The sequence below is a fragment of the Marmota flaviventris genome, chromosome 1 (genome assembly GCF_047511675.1).
Source record: "Marmota flaviventris isolate mMarFla1 chromosome 1, mMarFla1.hap1, whole genome shotgun sequence".
In the NCBI taxonomy this organism is placed as follows: domain Eukaryota; kingdom Metazoa; phylum Chordata; class Mammalia; order Rodentia; family Sciuridae; genus Marmota; species Marmota flaviventris.
The window spans coordinates 3488457-3504225 of record NC_092498.1 but is presented as its reverse complement, the minus strand read 5'-3'; the positions used below and the strand labels follow the sequence as shown (position 1 = coordinate 3504225).

The window sequence follows — 15769 nt, the reverse complement described above, 5'->3', positions numbered from 1 at the left end:
AGTTTTGTCAATGTTTTGGAAGATGTCACACACTTGGGTAAATGCAGCCAGGCCCTGGGCAACCAGTAGGAGTCACGCTGCTTCTCAGTAACGACCAAGCAGATGTCTTCTAAGAAAAAGGAATTTCTCACCTCCCCCAGGGCACCTTCCCATCACTATGCAAGTGTGGGCATGTTGGTACTTGGTGATCGCATGCCTTCCTGCAAGAGGAGAGGCCATGTCCTTGAAATGTCCATTAACAATAAATAATGGCACTCAATGCAATCCACAATGCCTCCAGAGTCTCCCACCCCCTTCATTCCTGCTCACTCGGGTGATAAAGCCCTCCCATCATTGCCCACCTTGCCCTGAAGGTCTCCCAGCTAATGACTCCCTGTACTCCTGGCTGAGATGTGACAGGTCATGCTTCCTAAAGCATAGTTCTGCTCAAAACGGCTTCCCAAACAGTTACTACCCTCTTTTCTAAGTCAAATGATAGAAAAAATATATAGAAATAAAAACAAATGGCACCACTGGACCAGGTTAAGGAGGCACCAGCAAACCAGACCTTTGAAGAATTTTGAAAAGTAAATACAAATCATCACAGAGAAAGTGAAAGCCAAAGGTGAGGGTGCCTAAGAAAATTGGCAGAAGTGTCTGTCTTCTCAGAATCGTGAATTCTGGAACACCCTGCAGAGCAGAGCCGCCAAGGCGGGAGCTGGAGCGGATTGGAGCTGGGGCAGGTGCTGATGCGAGGTGCTGTGCAGAGTGACACCCCCTGCTGTTTCCCGCACGCCCCAGACTTGGTATGGGGACTTCTAGAGGGGACAGTGGGCCACAGTGGAAGGGGAGCTCGTCTCAGGTGGCCACAGCCCCATGGCATCTCCACCTGGGATCCTGGTGTCAGGATCTGCAGGAAGCTGGGCCTTCCTCCCCTAGAGCCCCTCTTCAGCATGGGGATGGCCAGCCAAGAGCTGCTGATGCAAGTGAGAAATGTGACCAGAGGCCTCAGACTGAATGTCGACAAAAGGAATCTGGACAGACTTTTATCTGTTCAATGTTGGGGATTGAACCCAGTGTCTTGCACGTGCTAGGCAAGTACTCTACCACTGAACTACATCCCCAGCGATTTTTATTTTGAGGCAGGATCTTACTGAATTGTCCAGACTGGCTTGAACTTGGGTGATCCTCCTGCCTCAGCCTCTTGAGTCTTTGGGATTATTCTGCACACAGTGCACACAGCCTAGAGAAACATTTTAAAGGTCATTCTACCTACTGCAGGAAGTCTGACTGCAAATATCCTCAGAGAGATTCTGGAAAGTATCACCTTCATGAAACAAGAGCAGGTTGCTGTGAAAAAAAAGAAGTGAATTGACTGCTCTGGACATAAAATATTTCCCAAAGTTTTTTTTTTTTTTTTAACGTCATAAGAACTGAATACATATTGTGGTCATAGGCCCCAGTTTCCCCAGAAACATCCTGGATATTGCCTAAAGAGTAACCCAGGAAATACAGCCCATAAGACCACGAAATTAGACAAAGATAAAAATTCAAAGAAAACTTGGGAGTGTGGATGATAGAACACAAACATGCAGTCTGCTTGGAGAGGCTCTGGAAAGAGCTTGTGAGAACAAAGGGGGAAAATAAACCGAGCTATAATGGCAAATGCTCTCCTAAGCTTTAAGTTCATCAGAAAGAAAAGGCCTGCTGAACACAATTATAAGAATTTTGCAAAAGACCAAAGTTAATATTTCCTAATGAAATTTAATAATTGTAAGGTTAAAATTTGCATAAGATTACAGGGAGAAAATTAAAACAAGATCTCTTTTCCTTTCCTTGTTTCCTTTTCTATTTTAAATATTCAAATTTGTGTTAGACTTCTCAGGTCCAAAGCAGCAGCCCAGAAAATAATGGAGCAAGGTTCATTAAATGCTTTTGACTTTCAGTCCTGTACCTGCTGAACTCTTGTTTTAGAGTGGACAGAAAAAGAATTGGGATCCATTGCAATAGGTAAAACTTAACATTCACACACCTTTCCTACATCCATACACCTGGAGAAAAAACTGCACACATGTGCACTTCAAGTGGCTGCTCACAGACAAGGAGCACAGAGCAGTGGCGAGCAGAGGAGCAGGCACTCTTCTAAAACTGCAAACCATCACCGTCCTTGCTGAGACCTCTAAACAGAGTGTTTAAAACAAAGCTGGAAAATATCAACGTCATCTCCACAGATTCGGGCAGGTGCAGACGGGCTGCGGGGTGGAGGCATGTGTGAAGGTCTCTGGGCTCTGAGGAGGCCACGTGCAGGTGCCTGTGGGTCCCAGGTGCTGCCACGACCTCGTCTGCATGTGCCGTAGAGCAGAACGGCAGCTGGGCAGAGGAGGACATTTCCATCCATTCCATTCTTACCGAACAGGTTTAGTGCTGGTGCTGGGACACCTCTCCGCACACTTGAAGATGTCCTCTGGAGGGTCACAGGGAATTTCTCTTGGGCCTCCACAGCAGCAGTGTGTGTGTCCGCTGTGAGGTGCCCATTTGTGTCTATCCCCACCTTGTGGTGCTGCTGGAGCCCCAGGAGAGCCCACGGCACAGGTGGGATCGTCCTGACAGCACAGTGCCTGGTTGGTCTTTTTCCTGGTCTCTTTTCTCATTGTTCCGATATTCTCATCTACTTGTTTTAAGCTTATTTTGTCGTCTATGGTTTGTGCCTCTCTTATCTGCCTTGAATCCTTTTGCCACGAGCTCTGCATTAGAGGTAGAGTGGCTGATGACCTTCAAGCCCCGTGCCTGGGAGTCAGGCTGCCCAGCCTGGCCCCTCCACTCCCCAGCTTGTCCTCTCTCCTCAGAGCACTCCAGAGCTCTGGGAGGCACAGCCAGCTCTCAAGTGAAATGCTAAAGCAGTTTCAATGTATAAAACAGATCACCTGTAGGCATTAAATAATTTGTTAGTTCAAAAGAATGGCATTTGCTCTTCAGTGCAGCCAAAGGGGAAACAAGACCGTGGGGGTGAGTGCAAAATGTGTGAATTAGAAATCAGGGGCTGGAGGTCGAAGTTACAGCCTCTTATGAACCAGCTTCAACCTCCAGGATTCAAAGCAGACCTCTGCCGAGCCCAGGAGCACTGCTGTGTGCAGCTGTTCTGGAGTAAACATCTCCGGTCTCCCTGATGTTTCCCTGAGCTGTAAACCCCGTAGGGACCCCTCCTAGGATTGTCTGCCCCAGCTCCAAGACGCAGCCTGACCCTGCCCTCTCTTTGCCTTCTGCGGGCTTGGAGGAGGCCCGCTGCCTCTCCCCCTCCAGGTATGGAGCTCCCCAAAGCCAGGACCTGTCTGTGGCAGTCGCGCAGTAGCCCTAGGAAGGACGGTCTCTTCTGCTTGGGCTCTTGTAACACAATACAAGCTTCTACACCACAGAGCTCTGGAGGCTGCAAGTCCCGAATCAAAGCGGGCTCCAGGTCTGGTGAGAATCTGCTCCCTGGTTCCTGGAGGTGCCTCGCACTGTGTCCTCCCACGTCGGAAGGCACAGGAGCTCTCTGGGTCCCTTTCATAAGGGCACTAACCCCATTCAGAGGGGACTCTCATGGCCTAATTGCTCCTGAGGGCCACTCTTGATGCCCTCACTAGGGGTGAGGATCTAGCAGGTGCACTCGGGGTCACGCCTTCGATCACAGCGGAGCCTGAGTGTTGGTGGTGTTGAACAAGAACCTCCGCAGGCTCCAGCCTCATGCCTGACACTGTCCCCTTCCCCCTTGGACCTTGGGACTGGCCCAAAGCATTAGGGACCTTAAGGAGCACCGCCAGCCACAACGTCCCTCCCTTCTGGCCTCTGCTCACAGGGCACAGCTATTGCCCTCCATCCCTCACCCTCCTGTTTCCCCAGCATGGACTACGTGTGTGTTTGACACTCAGATAGGTTCTATAGCCCCCTAAAAATGGCAGAGCCCTAGCTTCTTCCCTAGGGCATGATCATAACTGAAAACCTGCGACTGAGGGTGCACCGTGTGCTGGGCGCTTGGAGGCTGTACGGCTCCCGCAGCGCCCACTGACCTGTGAGTGGGAGGAGGACGGATGTTCTTGCTCACAGGAGTCTCTTTCACTTTTCTAATAGATTCTATCTGGATGTATTTAGCACCTGCCTCCTGACTCACAGTGGAGTCACAGCTGATAAACCCATTGTAAGTTGAAGATATTATAAGTCAAAACTTCACTTGACACCCTAGCCCTCAGAACACAGGCACTTTTCCACAAAGCACTCTGCAGAGGGTCGCTGTACCCTCATGGGCACACGGCTGGGCATGGCCCCTTGCTGCTGCCCAGTGTGGCAAGAGAGGACCTTACCACATGTGTCTAGCCAGAAAAGGAATAAAATCCAAATTCAAATTATGGCTTCTTCTGAATGCACGTCACCTCTGCACCATCAGTCAGTAGGCCCTAACTCAGACCATGGCAAGTCAAGGACTGGCTTACTTATTTTAAGAAGATAATTATGCTAAACATCATAATTGCAATTTACGGAGAAAACCTAAAAATGTTTCTCCTAGGCTCTTTGATGCGTGCAGAGGTCTGGATATCTCCAGCACTGCTCCCAATAGATACGTTACCAATACCTGTTTTAAAATGGTCATAAATCTTCAGATTGTGGCACGCTGACATCTCAAATCCAACTCAGTAGCCTGTGCGTCTCAGAATTTTCTTGAAATTCTCCACCTTTCTTTCCATTATTTGAATTGCCCTGAACATAGAATACAATCTCTTCACTTTGTGAGCCACCTGCCATCAGTAACTCAGAAGATCATATTTGTAAGGGCCTAATCATGACATGTTCATTATCTTGCTAAGACACCCAGGACTCACCCTGCCAATGCAGAAGACACACAAAGATAGCAGGAAGGACTGGCTGCCTGCAGAGGGAGTCCAGAGCTGCCCCTGCTGACAAACACCTGGCCACTTGAGGCAGCGGTGAGCTGGGCTGACAGCAGACGGGTCTTGGTCCAGCCGGATACCACAGATTGGGCAACTTGCAGTGAACAGAAAGCTACTTGGCTCACAGTTCTGGAGGCTGGGAAGCCCCAGATCAAGGGGCCACATCTGTGAGGACCTCCTGCAGCGTCCTTCTGAGGCAGAAGCACCATGTGCGAGGAGGGAAGAGAGGCCCAGCTCAATTTTATAGCAGCCCACTCCTGCAATAGGGCACGGATCACCCGGGGGTGGAGCCTGGGGCCCCTCACTGCCTCAGGCCACCTCCACCATGGGGACCAGGTTCTGGACCGTGGACTGTGGGGCAGTCATCCCACAGCAACGCAGAGGAGCCTTGAGCACCGCCGGCGCTGTCTCCTGGTGTAGCTTAGCAGTCCTGAGCCCTCACGGTCCTCCTTGGCCCTCGCTGTGTCCCTCAGAGGAGGCCTAATTATAGGCTCCCTAAGCCCTGTTCCGGGTGCTGTGAGGGAACTCTCTGGAGGATCTTCTAGGAATGGCTGCAACCTGTGGCTCAGCCCTGCAGGGCCAGGGCCCCAGCTCAGAGGCCAGGGGGCAGTGAGGGGTGAGGCCGAAGGAGGGCACCGCGCTCCTCCTTGCATGGGCACTGGCTTCTCCCACCTGCTGTGAGGACGCCTGGCACACCGTGTCCCCGCCGAGCAGCTGCGCTCTGTTCTTGCTCTTTGTGCCCACTGTGAATGCCCTTGGCCCCTTGTCACCTATTTAGTCGTAGGACAGTGGTGACCCTTGCCATTTGCCCAACTCCCCCACTCCTGCTGACTTTGGAGTCTCTCCAGGGAGTCCCTGCAGCAGAGGGCAGTGGTGTGGTGGGCTGTGGCAGAGGAGCGCCTGCTGCTCTCAGAGGGCCTTGCGCCTGGCAAGACACTCCGGGGACCGCAGCGGGCCACCTGGCTGCACTGGCCAGGGAGAAGTCCCTCAGGCCTCTGGAGGCTCTCCCAGCCACTGGGACCTGCCGAAGATATCCCGTGGCCTTCCCCGGCCCTTCCCTTCCCCCTGCCCTTCCCTTCCCCCTGCCCTTCCCCTGGGGATGTGGCCTGGGTGTGCCTCACCTCTCAGGAGCCCACAGGCCCTCCCCCACGATAGGAGGGAGGCAGCGTCTCTGTAGTCAGGGCCTTCCGGTGGGCCAGCCGTGTGTGGGAGGACCCCAGTGCTGAGCACATTTGTATGAGGCTTGGGACCTTCTAAGGAAAGATCCTCACAAGAGGGTGCCAGACTCTCCTCCCCATGGCAGGGACACAGGAGTGGCCAGCTTCTATGACCAGGTGTCATTTGGATCCAGTCACTCTAATGGAATCACGTGGCTCAGCCAAGACTCAGCCCGGGAGCTGCCAGCAAAGCCTGTGGAGGATCTGTCAGTCGGAAACACGCCGTGCAGGAGCCCCGCCTGGCTAGCGTCCAGCCACAGCACAGTGCAAGGAGAGGTGGAGTCTCTTGATTTGGGGAGAAAGAAGTGAAAATTCTCTCATTGTGGAGGGTCCACTCTGATAGGGGCATCCTAGGCATTACCAGCTCTGACCCAGCCAAGTGCCACTGGAGCAGCAGCATGTCCCGGCAAGTGGAGTTGTGGTCAGCTACGAGAGGAGCAGAAGTGTCCACAGCAACTCACCTCAGCGCAGACATCAAATGCTCTAGCAGCAAGCTCAAGCAGGCCGCTCAGGCACATGGGAGGAATATGGGGTGGACCCAGAGAGAAGGGGAAAGGTGCTCTCCAACCTGGAAGTCTAGGACAAAGGCATTCATCCTTCTGACGGGGCCCACTTGCCTCTCAGCGCTCACTGCCATCAGGAGATGTCCTGGGAGCTGGCCACTGGCTACTCTTGCATTAAGCAGCATCTGCATTCCCCCATCCTGAGCCAGCTGACCCCGGGCTAGTGCTTGGCAGCTCACTGCAGCACTCAGAGCACCCAGGAAACTTGGAAGAACCTCTGCCCGCTGAAGCCCGGGGCTGACCCACAGTGAGCACCGCACCAGCAGCCGGGGCTCACTCGCGTGCCCAAAGACCAAACACCGTCTTTTCTCTGTTCCACGTTAAGCATGTTGCTTCTCAGTGAAAGAGAGAGACGAGCACTGTCCAGACTGACCCTGACTCCCCAGCAGCTCTGAAATTCTCCGCTGCCAACTAGGGATTGAAGACAAGAGTCTGAAGCCTCCTAAGTGTGTGCGTCTGACTCCAGAAGAATCCAGCCACAGATTTCTGCTCATGCCTCACGTTCTGTCTTAGTGTGGGCCAATGCCAAGTCACTGCTCACACCCGTTTCCACACTTTAACCTCACACACACACCACAGAACACCCGGGAGAACTTGCGAGCTCTTCCATCCACCAGCCAAGAGAACCGAGCATTCTGGTGCCTGGGGCGTGTCTCAGGAAGGACTCCTCTGTCTGCAGTCAGTCCTAACATGCTTTTGGGAGCCGAGATGGTTGATCTCTGTGTGATTGTTCAGGGGTCACCGTCCCAAACCCTGGGCTGCAGTTCCAAACCCCTCCAGGATTCCAGCTACACACTCCGTTGCTGCCTCTCACCTTCCATGCTCAGGTCACCTTGTCCTCCCCACCGTGAGCAGGTGCTCTCTGTCCCCAGGAGCTGTTCTCCCCCCATCCTCAGCTCTTCCTTAGGAGAAATACCACAGAACCCCCCTCCTACAAAGGAAGGCCTGACACAGGACAATTCGGGGCTAATCCAGGACCAGTCACTGCAGAGAGTCCTCCTGACCACCTTCTCTCAGGGCCTTTCAAACAAACCAAGAAGCACATACTTGGTAGGTATCTGGATGCCATCTGCCATCTCCAGTGGCCACTCATGCTGCCATGCTGTGGTGTAGAATCTCTTGAATCCACACCTCTGACACAAATTGAAGAAGAGCTGGTGAAGGGACATTCAGCTCTTGCGGGAAGCTCTCTGCACCCCTCTGTGTCTGCCCATGTCTAATGGGACCTGCGTTCTCGTTGCAGGGGAGCAGTTTCAGCTGGTCGTCCTTAAACCGTTGTTTTCTTTTTGTTTAAATCTCCTAAAATTGGACTTCTCACAAACCCAGCCGTGTCTTCCTCGTCGTGTGAGTGGGGACATTCTCTCCGTCTTCTTCCGTTGTCCCTCTGAGAGACAAGGAAGCCCACCAGTACCTGGAGGCCCTTGATCCCGCCACCCTTCCCTGAGGCTCATCTGACAGCAGAATCAGGTCTCCTGGGTCTCCTCCAGTCCTATCTGGCACCAGCTGACCTGTCCCCTCAGTTCGGAGAGCACATGGGCCCATAGCTCCGTAGCCTGTGCTTGAGGAGTTGGCATTTCCTACAGCAATTCCAACACATCTGTGTCTCCTGTCGTCACAAGTTAAATCAACACGAAATAAGTTATCATGAAATTTTGCAAAGTGAGATGCAATCCCTCTTACTGAAAAAGCAAGAACCTGCCTGGGGTGTCTTCAGCAGAATTATTACGAATCTCCTTCAAAAAGGTAGTGACTTTCCCTCACATACCATCCAGCTCATTATTGAGCAGCTACTGTATACCAGGCAGTGCCCTGGGAGCTGGAGGTCAAAGGATGAGGTTGAGTCACTGCCTTGGAGGGACTCATGGTGGATGGGGAGGACCCTTAAAGGAACAGCCATTCTGCTCAGTAGGGCAGTGACAGACACACGCAGGGGCTGGAGGGCCTGGGGAGTCTCCCACTAGGTGCCAGGAGCCCCAGGAACTTGACTGGAGCTACGGCGTGTGCGCACGTGGACATCCTGCTGGAGCCCAGGAAGCTCACAGCACATGCAGCCTCACCTGGCACATGCTCCTGGGGTCATGGCGCTGGGGTCTGGAAGCGTCTCCGAGTCCACAGTTGGCCCTCCGCTTCCCCAGCAGCAAGCCACCTCCCACTATATAGATGAGAACGTGACACATGGCACACAGCAAGCGGGGGCAGGGCTGGCTCTAGCATCAGTGCTCTTTCCCGCACACGCTGCCTTTGCTCTCTCCTGTGCAGTGAGGATTGACACTAGATGGCTCTTGCTCCCCTTCCCCAGCCTGGCCCGAGTGTGTGGAGGCCTGGACACCAGGGGGCGCTGCAGCCCACACGTTTGCCTCTTAGGCCCTAGCTAGGGTGGCAGTCGCTGATGGGTTGCCTGGTGCCTGGGGCTTCGCGGATGTATAGATCCTGCCACCTGATCTGAATGTGTCAGACCCAGGGAAACACAAAGGATGTGAGCCCTCTGTGGAGGAGTCTTTCTGTGATACCTACTTTGGCAGACACCAGGCTGGGTGCTGGGTACCCAGAGATGAGAGAGCCCGCCCAGGTGGCCCAAAGTCTAGGAGACTCGCAGAGCTGGGAAGCCCTGAAGCAGACTGACATGGGGTCACTGGCATTTGCCAAGAGTCTCTGCCAGGCATGGGCTGTGTCACCGTGTGGGGCTGGTTGCTCCTGAGGCCACCTGAACAGCCTGCAGGGACCTATGCCCTGGAAGTTAAAAATGGCTATTAAGTTTCAGACTGAAGTGACCAAAGTTTCTCATGGATCAAGGGAATTTTTGAACAAAGGAAATCTATGTGGACAAGGAGTTTTGTTGTTTTTTTTCTTGGTAGCCTTCATAGCCTGTGGATCTGGCTGTTGAGGAACTGGGCTGGGCTGGACCATCCAGGGCAGCCCAGGACATAGAGAGCAATGGGAAGATCTGCCTTCAGAGTGCTCAAGGTCGAGTCAGACGATCAGCACAGTTTAAAAATGGAAACAGGAAGGAGCCACTGGGTGAGGAGCATTATCAGCCCGGGCAGCCAGACCCCAAGACTCCCCCAGGCCTTAAGCATGGCATCAATCTGTTTCCCTAGAACTCCCAGCCAGAGCTAAGGAATATTTACCCTATTAATATCAGCTTCTGTTTTTCTTTTCTCTTACAATAGCCAAGAACTACAAAGAAAGTCCACTTGGTTTGGTCCTTGGGATCAGCACTGCTGTTCAGGCTGTACACACAAGGGGTGAGGCATGGAGACCAGGCTGCCCACCTGGACGTGCCAAAGACTAAGGCCCATCTATCCTGCTGTTCTGGGATCCTGATGTTCAGGGCCAGGAAGGGAAATCTAGTTTATTCACTGCAGAAATGGTCGTGATCTAGCTTTCTTGATGCGGCATAGAGCCAGGTGTCTGCAGTAAAGTGAGATCCTAGCAGGGCACAGCCACCCAGGATAGCCTGCTGGGATCCTGACTGCCACTGTGACCGCCACTGTGCTGTACCTCACTGACCTGACGGGGTGTGTTGACATTCAGCCCAGCATGATGCATACAGGGAGGTTTGGGGGGAGGAGAGCATGCAGACAGGGCCATGTGTGCCACCTGTGGCTCTTCAGAGGACAAAGTAAGACCAACCCCACTGAGGGTAGAATTTCACCTCCAAAACTATGTCGAGGGCAAGGCCCTCAGTACTCAGAATGCGGCCTTTGTGGAAAAAGGACGGCTGCAGACGTGACTCCTTAATAGGAGGAGGTGCCAGCGTCGGGCAGTGTGACTGTGTCCTTACAGGACAAGAGCAGACGGTGGGGGAAGAGGCCCTCTGATGCCAGAGGCAGAAATGGGGGCCGTGCGTGTGTGTGTCCAGGAAAGCAGCCCCACCAGGGCTGGGGGGGGGCTTCCCGCCAGGCTCAGGGAGCAGGGCCCCCCAGGCCTTGCTGGTGGATTCCGTCCTGGACGTCTGCCTTCCAGATTGACAGACAGTAATTTCCACTGTCCAAGACACACAGTCTGCGGGACTCTGTGAGGAGGCCGTCCCCAAGTGCACCTCTGAAAGCCTCCCCTGAGCACCAGGCTGCTGTCACCTTGGAGCCGCGCATCCCCCTGAGCTGTGCTTGGGCTCTGTTAGGTGGACCCTGAGGCCCCTCTCAAACCCTCTGAATCAGAAACACGGGCGGCGCCCACGGCCTTGGCTTCACCCAGCCCCCAACTGCGGCCAGTGTTGTTATGGAGCCGCTTCCAAAAACACTAAGTCTGAATTCAGATCAAAGAGAGCTTTCTTTACCTGGCCAGGGACGGTCACCCACCCGTAGGGACTGAAGCTCTGTGGGAGAACAGCAGCTTCCTGGCCTGTGTCCTGGGAACTTAAAGACCAAAACCCCAGCTCAGGGGCTTCCCCTAGCATCATGCAAGTCAGCCGATCACAGAGACTGAAACAATAATAAGCGGGGCCTGCGAGCCCTAAGCAGAACAGGAATTCTCCAGTTAGCAAGCAAGCAAGCACAGAAGGTAGAAAACAGGCAATCAGCTTTGCAGTTCAGTTAACCACATTTCCAGGTTCAAGCAGGTGCTAGACAACCGTAGCCTGAGTTTGAGCAGGGGTCGGCGGGCCAAGAATCTATTGCACAGTCAAATATAGCCACAAGTGCACTCAAACCCAGAATGTAGCTCCCCACGACCACCGCTGCATCCTGAGTAGGGTACAGTTTGTGGAGTACAAAGTACAGAAAAACAATTTTTATAAGAAAACAGCTTTCATTTCAGCTCCTCAGAAACAGCTCTTATAACAGTTTTTTTATAGAAGGCAGCAAAATGGGGTCTTAGGCCTGCCTATGACAGTTCTTACTTTATAACTGCCTTATCTCACTTACCATATCTGTAATCTATATTATTTTACTAATCTATAACCTATAACTGACACTCTGACTGATTTTATTGATTACTTTACACCACCACAGTGTGAGAGCCGCTGCCCTCGAGGGTGCACAAAGCACTATCTCTGCCTCCAAGACCCGTTCTTTTTATTTAATTGTTCTGAAATCAGAGTGGCTGTTGCCGTCTCTGCAAACGTGTTTGGAGTCAGAGCTTCACCTTACAGTTGATGAGCTCACCAGCCGTCCCCATGCCTGAGCAGCGGCAGGAGGACAGGCCTCCGTGGCTGTGAGGGAGTGTGTCCAGCAGGCAGAGCTGTGAGCCGCGGGCACACTGCGGCCCTCAGGACCGTTCTTCCTGTGGCTCCTCAGCCTTCCACTCACCACTGAGGCACCAAAGCTGGCCAGGACCCTGTCTGGGGCCATCTCCAATCACGGCCACACGTCTACCTCTGCGCCTGCACCGGCCCACGCAGCCGCTCTCCTGCGGCACCGCTCACTCGACAGGAGCCCCTGGCAGGGAAGACCTGTGTCTGGCTGACTGGCTCCTCTCTCTGGAAGACCCCCTCCTGACACACGCAGTCTGTCCCACCGTGTCCCACCCAGGAAGAGCTGGGCCTCAGAGAACAGTCGTGTCTGTGAGGACACTGGCATCTAAGAGGGAATGTCTGTCCTGTCACACTTAACATGGTTATTAGAGTGGGAGGGAATTAATTAAAATTGTCACTCTTTCGGCTGTTCACATGGTATTTCTGCTTCCTCTCCACAGAGCATTCACAAACGTGTTGTAAAATATTTCATTGTGGCGTTATACATCATTAGTTTTGTTTAAATTATTCTTAGTTGCTCACTGACATGTAAAAAATGAGGAGGAAATAGAGAGGAAGAGATTTTAACAACAAAAATATTTGAAGAATGAATTTAAGGAAGGAGCCCTGGGCACATCTGTATACAATGTGCACTCACAGCCACACACAGCCACACACGTGTGTACCCCACACATGCATCATGCACGCACGCATATTCACACACATGCATTCATGTGCTCACACCCACACACAGGCACATATTCACATACACATGCACACACATGCATGTACACACACATTCACACACTTGTACACACACGTAATCTACTCTGTTTTATAGGAGTATCGTGGCTCATTTTTTCCTTCTCTGCTCAGTACTGGCGATTATTACCCATGACCCAACCTCTGTATGGTTTCTTTTCCCCTCACTTCTTTATCTACCACTCCATCCCAAAGCAAAGAAAATAAGACTTCTTTTATTGCATTCCCTCAAGAGAGCTAAGACTTTTTAAAAAATTGTTCATTTATTTCTAAAATATGTGGCTATGTATGCAGGGGACTCTGGATTCTATTTGCAGCAGGCACATTAGGATAGTCCTCAAAGGTCTTGGGGGTTGAGTTGCCCACATGACACAGGGTCTCAGGGACAGTGACTCAGAGGAAGCTGAAAGGCTTGACGAGCAGCAAACCAGTTATTGACAATCTCCAGCCAGAGAAGTTGGGAATGATTTTTGATTCATGGAAGGTGAGGGCAGAAAGAAGTGTAAAGATCCTCCAATCCAAACACTCTCAGTCTTGTGTTAAGTCACGGAGCCCTACTTCAAAAGGAAACTCCTGAGAATCCTGATCTGGAAAGAGTGGTGCCTCCGGGGACTTTCAGGGCTCCCTTTGGAGACCTCTAATCTGGACCAGTGCTTCACTTGCAGATTAAGGAACCGTAAGGGCAAAAGCTTAAGGAATCAGACAGTCTCCCGAAGGAAATAGAAATCAACTGCGGCAGGACCCGCGTGACAGTGCAGAGAGGGTTTGGCTTACTTAATTGCAGATTTGGGGGCAAGATGCCCACTACAGTGTCCCTGCCTCGAATGCCCAGTAATTTCACTATAGAGATAAGACAGAGGGGCAGCAAGTAGAAGGAAGCCAGGCAGCTGCCCGGGGGCTGGGGAGCAGACCGAATGGGGCCATCCCTGCCTGATGGGGAGGTCCAGGCAGCTCCGTGAGGGCAGCTTGCCCTGGGCCCACAAGGACAGGCAGGACTAAACAACTGGGAGCTCTGCATGTCCCTTGTAGATGACCTTCCTGGGATGGGGGACCATGCCAATCTCAAAGGTCTCACGAACTGTGGTGCCAGCCCTGAGGATTGCAGCCAGGTCCCTGGGATGGAGGATCAGCACTGCAGGGACGCTGGCCACACACACGGACTGAGGAGCCAGGCATCCTGCACGAGTTCTCACTCAGTGCTCGGCACGCTCTGAGCATTGGTGGTGTTCCCACTCACAGAGGAGGAAACCAAGGGCCGGCCAGCCCAATAACTGGCTCGGGTCACTGAGCCAGCTGGTGCAGCTGGGGTGAGCCCTGAGGTTGCTTGCTTCTTATCATTTAAGTAAGTGTGACTAGTGGCAAAGGGAGGGGCAGTGGACCTTACAGGTGGGGACGGCGTCTGCCCATGTGCTCGGGTTAAATGCCAGCACTGCCACACACTTCTGTGTCGTGGTTTATTCAGTTTGCAATTTGAGGGTGGATGTAGTGCCTGTTACGTGGGGTCATTTTAAGGAATGAGTGAGCGGATACACACAAAGCACGTGGAACAGAGTGGGCCGTGGTATCGTGGTGTGATCAGCACCCACAGCTGTGTGGCTGTGGCTGAGGTTGCAGACAAGGAGGGAAAGGTCAGAACCGCCCTGCAGGGAAGGCGTTGCAGCATCTTGAGGACTCAGCAGAGGATGCGCAGGAGAACTGGCAGGGAAGGGCAGGTGCCAACGTATGCGGTAGCTCAGCCCGTCACGGAGGAGCCAGGCCATCGCTGGGGCCCAGGAGCCGCATGTCAGAGGGTGATGGGTCAGGTGATGAGACCAGCTCTTGGATCTTGCTGGGATCCAAACCTCACCGTGGACAGTGGGAACAACCCAGGCCCTGATCTGAAGAGGACCACGGTGAGGTGCAGGAGAGACCTGTGCTGAGGGCACTGCCATGGAGGGGGGAGAGGACCTACTGAGGAGCCACGTGGGGCTGAGGATGGAGGTGATTTGCCTATTATGTTGCCTGGTATCTAGGGAAAAGAGCGGGTGACTCTGAATCTCAGCAGCTCCTGCCAGTGCAAGGGACTGTGGGCCAGGGTGCCCAGTCCACCCTGTGAGAGGCAGTGCCCGGTGGCTGAAGACCGTGTTCATGAGGGAGCTGCCCGGCAGGCCCAGGGGAAGACCAGCACATAGCCGCAGACATGGTCAAGGCCAAGGTCAACAAGGTCAAGCAAGGACCAGCTCTGTGGGTCTGGGTAGCCTCCTCCTTGTGGAAACAGCCTTCCTGTGTCAAGATCAGATCAGCCTTGACAGCAAAGCACTCAATGTGATGACTGAAAGGGGTCTGATTTCCTCACCGGTCAGAATCTGCAATGCAATGAGCCCATCCTTCTCAGGAAGCTGAGCGCTTACCCGTGATGAGGACATTGCTCAGAGGTTCCTGGGATTCTTCTTATAAAGTAATCTTTGTGTTGGAGACTCGAGGAGCATTCACTGTGGACAGTAATGCGGATGCTGTGCACCAAACTCGCAGCATCCGCATTACAAACCCTGACTTGGTGATCCTCTAAAAGATGTGCTTATTAAAAGGGGAGACTAACCTCCAAAACTGGCAGCTTTGAGGCCATTCAGGAGCTTGTGCCAAAGCCTCTGAGCTGACTTCACCATGTGCACAATTTCCCGAGACTGTACTGTAGATGAGTTATTTATCTATTCATTTAATCAGCAACTACCAGTTGGCAACTTACTATTAATAAGTCACTGAACATTTTTCCATATGGGACACAAAGTTGTATGAAATACAGTCGGTTCCTAAGTTCCAAGAAAGTTTGAAGACATGAGACATGGATGCCATTTGAAATCTAGAATCTAGTCTTTTGACTGACAACCAGGGCAGAACTTCTGGAATCCCACCGTGGAAAACTGATAAGGGCTATTACACTGTGACGGTCAGAATGATGTGAGGAGCCTAGAGAAATGGACAGAAGAGCCTGAAATAGGAGCACGAGGTCCCAGTCCAAACGCTGGCTTGGCCTTGTGCGAGACAAAGCAAGCAGCCAGTGCCCAGCACGGCATTCCCTGCAGGTGTCCTTGTCCCTCGGGACCAAGAACACTAATCCGTCCCTCATACTTGGAACTCTGCAAATTATGTGAAACACCTAAAAGTGTCACCCGG

At 52.7% G+C, this 15769-nt stretch overlaps 1 protein-coding gene across 2 annotated transcripts in view; it reads left to right on the top strand.

The window, feature by feature from the left end:
- The window catches only part of Dpp6 (dipeptidyl peptidase like 6), a 624061-nt gene that overhangs the window by 563273 nt on the left and 45019 nt on the right, over positions 1–15769 (top strand). The window lies entirely within an intron of this gene.